This window comes from Emydura macquarii, unplaced genomic scaffold (assembly GCF_026122565.2).
Source record: "Emydura macquarii macquarii isolate MOO-44397 ecotype Brisbane River unplaced genomic scaffold, CSIRO-AGI_Emac_v2 contig_2768, whole genome shotgun sequence".
NCBI classification, from domain to species: domain Eukaryota; kingdom Metazoa; phylum Chordata; order Testudines; family Chelidae; genus Emydura; species Emydura macquarii.
Genome location: NW_027132905.1, coordinates 29,477,212 through 29,482,844, shown reverse-complemented (window position 1 = coordinate 29,482,844; position 5,633 = coordinate 29,477,212). Strand labels below are relative to the sequence as shown.

Below are 5,633 nucleotides of genomic sequence, written 5' to 3'. Positions count from 1 at the left end.
TACCAGCAGGTGGCACTCTTTATATTGACTAACTACATGTGCTCCCATCTATCCAGCTCTCTATATTTATATATAACTGTGTACTAACAAAGGTTCTAAAACAGGATCAACCTCCTTCCCGCATGCACACTCAACATCTCTTCAAATGGAATTTCTATACAAAGAAATATTTTTGCACCTCTAGATTCTGGCCAGACACTGCCCAGATGGGTCCATACCTAACCTTACAGTGCTGGATGACTTGTAAACCAGGTTTTTAATTCTATTGCATTCAAGATAAAACAGGGACAGGTGCTAGGGAATCTGAGAGTCCTGCATGTTAAACTGGATAACAAAAGGGTAAGGAAAATGCAATGCCATGATGAGATAATTGATATATATGATGATTGAGCTCACCTTTCTTTTTTACAAATCAATACCATTTTAACACAGTAATTAAAAATTCTAAATAATAAACTTTCCCTCACATCCATCTAAACCTCATCATAATTCTAAACAATATTTTGGGCAACAGATTGATCTGAATGTAACTCAGGTATCTCCAAATGCTAATCAATTATTTGTGAGTCAGTAAAGTCTAGGGAGATATTACATTTGTGCCACATACCTTATTACATATAGTCCCATTATTCAGAGATGTTTTCTTCAGCACTGTTGATGGTGTGTTGTGTCAGGACTACCAGGCCTCAAACCTGGGTTTATGGAGGTGGCGGTCAGGGGAGTCATCACACGTCAATCTTCCATCTGGCAGCTCGCAGACAACAGCTGAAACCAGGGTCCATGAAGCTCAACTGGGGCACAAGTCCCACCCCCTATGCTCTGATTTGGAGGGTTCCAAATCTTCTGATTGGGCCACAGACCCTATTTAAGCCAGAGAAGGAAACTGGAAGATGTCTGTACACCTAGGCTTTGCCCTGCAATAGACTGTTGGTCTAGTGTTACCTGTTCTTGGCTTCTGGTCTTCTTCCCCTGACTCTTGGTAATTAACTCTTGATTCCTGTCCTCCTCTTTCTTTTGATTCTGATCTCCAGCCCAGCCTGGTTCCTGGTAATTGGCTCCTGGACCCTCAGCCTGTGCCTCATGCTAACCCCTGGGCCAAGCTGCCCATGTCCTGGCCCTGACATTAAGGTAGGTTCAGACTTTTTGCCAAAACCAATAACAAGGTCTTTGTTCATACGTCGGCAGATTTAGCATAGTTTTGATTAACAGATTATAGGGCCAGACAGGACTATTAGATCATCTAATCTGACCTCCTGAATAACACAGGCCAGAGAATTTCATCCAGTTACTCCTGTATTGAGTCCAATAACTTGCATTTGGAACAAGAATATCTTTCAGAAAGGCATCAAGTCTTCTTGTGAAAACATCAAGAGTTGCAGAATGCTGCCCTTGGCAATTTGTTCCAATGATTAATCACCCTAATTGTCAAAAAATTATACCTTCTTTGAGCATGAGCTTCTTCTGTGAACTTCTGGGAAGAAATCCTGGCCCCATTTAAGTCAATGGGACTTTTGCCATTTACTTCAATATGGCAAGGATTTCACCTCTGGTGTTCTGCTTGACCACTTCTGGTGTATAGAAAGCTTTCATCAAAGATGTATACGAAGGGGGGAATCTTCAAAAGCACCCAGCAGTGGCCCAACTTAGCTCCCACACTGCTGCCAGTTCTTGGGATTTCAGCACAATTATCACAATATTTGGGGTTTTTTTTCAAGTCCCAGCATCTGGAGTCCTGTGATTGTGAGAATTTCAGCTTTCATTTGAAATAAAAAATACATTTCGGTTCCACATGGCTGCAGACACAGCTTGAAAATGTGAGTCCTAACGGCTCAAAGAACCCAATACTTTTAACTTTTGATTTTTTGGGGCCTGACTCATGATTTTTTTTTTAAACCCTTGGGAGTGGTGATACTGCTGCCACTTAAGTTAAAGTGAGTTTTCCCACTCTTGTCAATGGAGTAGAGCTAGGCCAAAGCTGAGTACTTCTCAAACCCCCACCAGCAAAACCTGCACAGGAATTAGCCAGAACATGGTTCAGGCTTCAAGCACAGCTTGTCACCTGGCAGGAATGACATGGGGGAGCGCACGTTGTGTTTCTCTGTTCCCCTCACCAAATGAGCCTCCCCATGCTCCCAGGAGGGTCTTCGAAGCCATTTTCACCATTTCTTTTTCACAAGAAGAGGCTTCATCGGGGCCTAATCCAGCTCCCACCAAAGTCAATAGAAAAACTTCCACTGAGTTCTTTGGATCCATTGCACCCAACGGCCAGTGAGTCAGGACACCACTGAGCACTGAAGCTGAGGGAAAGACTCCCATCAGTTTCAATGGGTCCTGGCTGAACTTTCTGCCAGTGTTGCCAAAGCTCGTGATACTTGGTGTGTTTCTGAAAACATCTGGAACCCTGTGGTGACCTGAGAATCACAGTTTCATTTGAAGAAAAGGAAGCTTCTAGCTCTCCAGGTTGTGGAGAAAAGCTTGAAAATGTGATCCAAGTCCACTTTGAAGGCTCAGACCTGGATAACAAAATAATCCCAAAATGTGTGTTTTAAACTCTTTCGATTTTTAAGCCAGTCTCATGATTTCTATGGGCCTGACTCAGGATTTTTGAAAGCCTGGAGTTGGCAACAGTGCCTTGTCTGTGAGCAGTGTGGAAATAAAGCCTTCTAAAGCCCTAAATCCCCACACTGACTGTGGGTGAGTCCAGCTCTCAGGATGTTAAGATACTCAGTGGGAGGGAAAGGATGGGTGCAAGTCCAACAAAAAAACTCGGAGTTATTTAGTAAATAAATGTTAGAGCTCTGTCTAGTCTCCCTACCTTGGATTTCTCCATCACGCCTAACTGTGTTGTATCTAAATTCTGATCTTTATAAGAAAGAGCCAGAGGCAGGAAAGATGGGATCAATATGTGCAGATGTGGAGATCAGCAGTGGAAAGCCAGGTGAAAAACATGGCTCCTGTAAAGGGCTTGGCAGGAGAACAAACACGCTTGGTGCATTGGAAGGGGCTGTCTCTCCTGGGGAGCAGCGTGAAAAAGGCACTATCAGTGGGAAGAAAAAGGAGTGTGATTTGGAGATCAGGCTGAGAATCGAACTCTGCTGGTGTCTAAGCCTCTTTATTATTACATGGTTGGTGGGTCTGGGTACTGTAATGTCTAGTTCTGCTGTGAAAGCATCTGCTGTTGTATGTGTCATCAGAGTATTCACTGATGTGATTGACTGGCTGTCTAATGTATTATTACAGCAGTATGGAGTCAGTCCTGCTATGGACAGGTTACCTGTGAAAAACTGTGGAGCTGGAACTATATCGCCCTGCTCTGGGAGAAGGGAAGGTTCCCCCAGATCACCTCTTTGTGAAGTTGTCCTTCACAGGATCCTGAAAAAGAGATCACAAACACACCCAGAAAAATCTCTGGCACCGTCAGCGATCCAGAAATCACATGGTTTGCTATTTTTTTAAACAAAATTCCCTATTAAAGTTACAATTTCCCAAATATTTAAATAAAAAACAAATTCAAATCCATGCCCCAAAACATTGCAAGGCTTCATTCCATACATTGCATGTATTACTGAAACCAAGGACAGGGTGTGGTTTCCCTCCCCATTAAAAATAAAACAAAACCATCACTTCTGGGCTGCAGCTGGCGTGAATCAGCATAGTTCTAGTGAAGGTAATGGGGTGAAGTGTGCGTGTGTGCGCATGTGTACGCATGTTAAATGATTTACTCAGTATTGCTGACCCAAGAGCTTAACAACCATGAGTTTGAAGCCAAAAAAAATGAAGATTAGCCTAAAATCTTGAGATTTTAAAAAAAGAATAAATCATGTGTTTTACGGTCTGTCGCTATCTGTTGTAGCTCCCAGCCAGCCCTGCCAGTATCATGATCAGAGATTAAAAATCCAAACTGACCTACAAATCTGCATCCAGGCAAATGCAGCACCCAGATCCTCATGTCCCTGCCTCTGACTCCCCTCTTACTGCCCAGAGAATCCCTTCCTGCCAGATCCCCCAGCAGGTCCCTGTGTGCCCCTACTAGCAGTATCTGCAGCCTCCCACTCCCTCTGCCCCCATGGATAGGCTCCCACCTCCCCAGCAGGTGCTGCAGCCCCCATCTCCCCTTGCAGGTTCTGACAGATGCCCTCTTTCTCTAGCCTGCAGGAGAGAAGGCTGCCCTGGGTTGCCACCAGTGGTCCCTTCTTGCTGTACTCTATGGACTCCTTCCTGGGAGGGCTTCCAGCATAGGAGACAGATGAAGAAAGACCAGGCACAGCGTTGGACCCAAGCTGTTTTATTTTCAAAGAAGCGAGGACTCTTGGGCTCAGCAGTGTGCTCTTGTGCAACATACTGAGCGACAGCAGATTCAGAGTCTGATGCAGAGAGCCCGAAACTCTCTCTTTATGTCCCTCTGTAGCCTGTGCCCTGGCACATACCTGCAGCATCCACAAGGGAGCGCCCTGTCCTGCCGCGGTAAGGGCCACCTCATGGAATATTCATACGGCAATGAACCTGGGGGCTCGTTACTAGGCTGGGCAGCATTTGATTTTTATGTTTTGATGATTTTTGACGGGTAATATCAAAGTTTAGTTTCAAGCATTCTTGTCCAATGCTATTGATTTTAAATTTTCACCCTTGCGGGGAATCATGGGGGGGTCAGACAATAATTATTTAATGACAGCAGCTGAGATTCGAAAAGTGAAAGCCTCTTGTTCGTTAAACCACAAATTGCCAGCAACACGCCAAAATATACCAAATTAACTATCCTTAAATCAACAAGCTCGCAAGCAAAATTTTTCTTACTTGAGCTGTACATTTTGATTATCAATGGAAATATTTTTGTGTGTATGGTGAAATCAATGTTGACTGATACAAATCGAAGCCTTGCAAGCCTCCTCGTTACCCAGCACTGTGTTAACGCCCAGCACAACCTCCTGCCAAAGCGGATCCCTGCAGCATAGGAAAGCGAAGGACTGCCAGAGGACCTGGCTCAGGGGAACCAGGCACTGTGTGTGAGCAGGGGCAGGTGGCCAGAGGAAGTAGCTTGGGAACTGGCTGCAGAGGGCAGGCTGGGTGGCCGGCAGGCCCAGAGCTTGAAACTAGAGGGGCTGAGAGCTGGGCTGAGGCCCTGTTGCTGGTAGAGAGCCTGTGATAACTGCAGAGGAAAGATACAGGGCTGCAGTCTGCAGGCAAGAGGACAGTGCAGAGGGGTTACAGTGGGACCTTGTACCCCTCAGCTGGACTGTTCCTAGGGGCTGGCTTGGAAGCTGTTGGGTTTCTCTCTTTAAAGATAAACAGGAGGCAGCGTTGCCTCTGGATAGTGCACTGGGCTGGGACTGAATTCTATTCCTGGCTCAGCCACTGGCATCCCGGGTGACCGTGGGTGAGTCACTTTGCCTCTGTGCTTCAGTTTCCCCAGCGGTAAAATGGAGATAATGATCCTTGCAGCTCCACTGAGCAGAAGCGCTGTGGAATTAGTGTTAGCATTGGTATTGGTTAATAACCTCACAGCCTTCATGCCGACAGCGCTAGCAACGTTTTCTTTTCTGGTAAAGAAATCCTCTTACCGAAGTGCGTTGGTGTTCTCAGGACTGTACCAAGCGCCTGAAGCACCCGCAGAGCTTGCCCTCTAGCATGCGGCA

At 45.6% G+C, this 5,633-nt stretch overlaps 1 long non-coding RNA gene across 1 annotated transcript; it reads left to right on the top strand.

Moving 5' to 3' along the window:
• The first annotated feature begins 946 nt into the window (after nucleotides 1-946).
• On the top strand, nucleotides 947-5,199 carry LOC137165516 (uncharacterized). Its single transcript, XR_010923395.1, has 3 exons — nucleotides 947-1,128; nucleotides 3,241-3,439; nucleotides 4,149-5,199. It is a non-coding gene; the product is annotated as an uncharacterized lncRNA (long non-coding RNA).
• The last annotated feature ends 434 nt before the right edge of the window (nucleotides 5,200-5,633 follow it).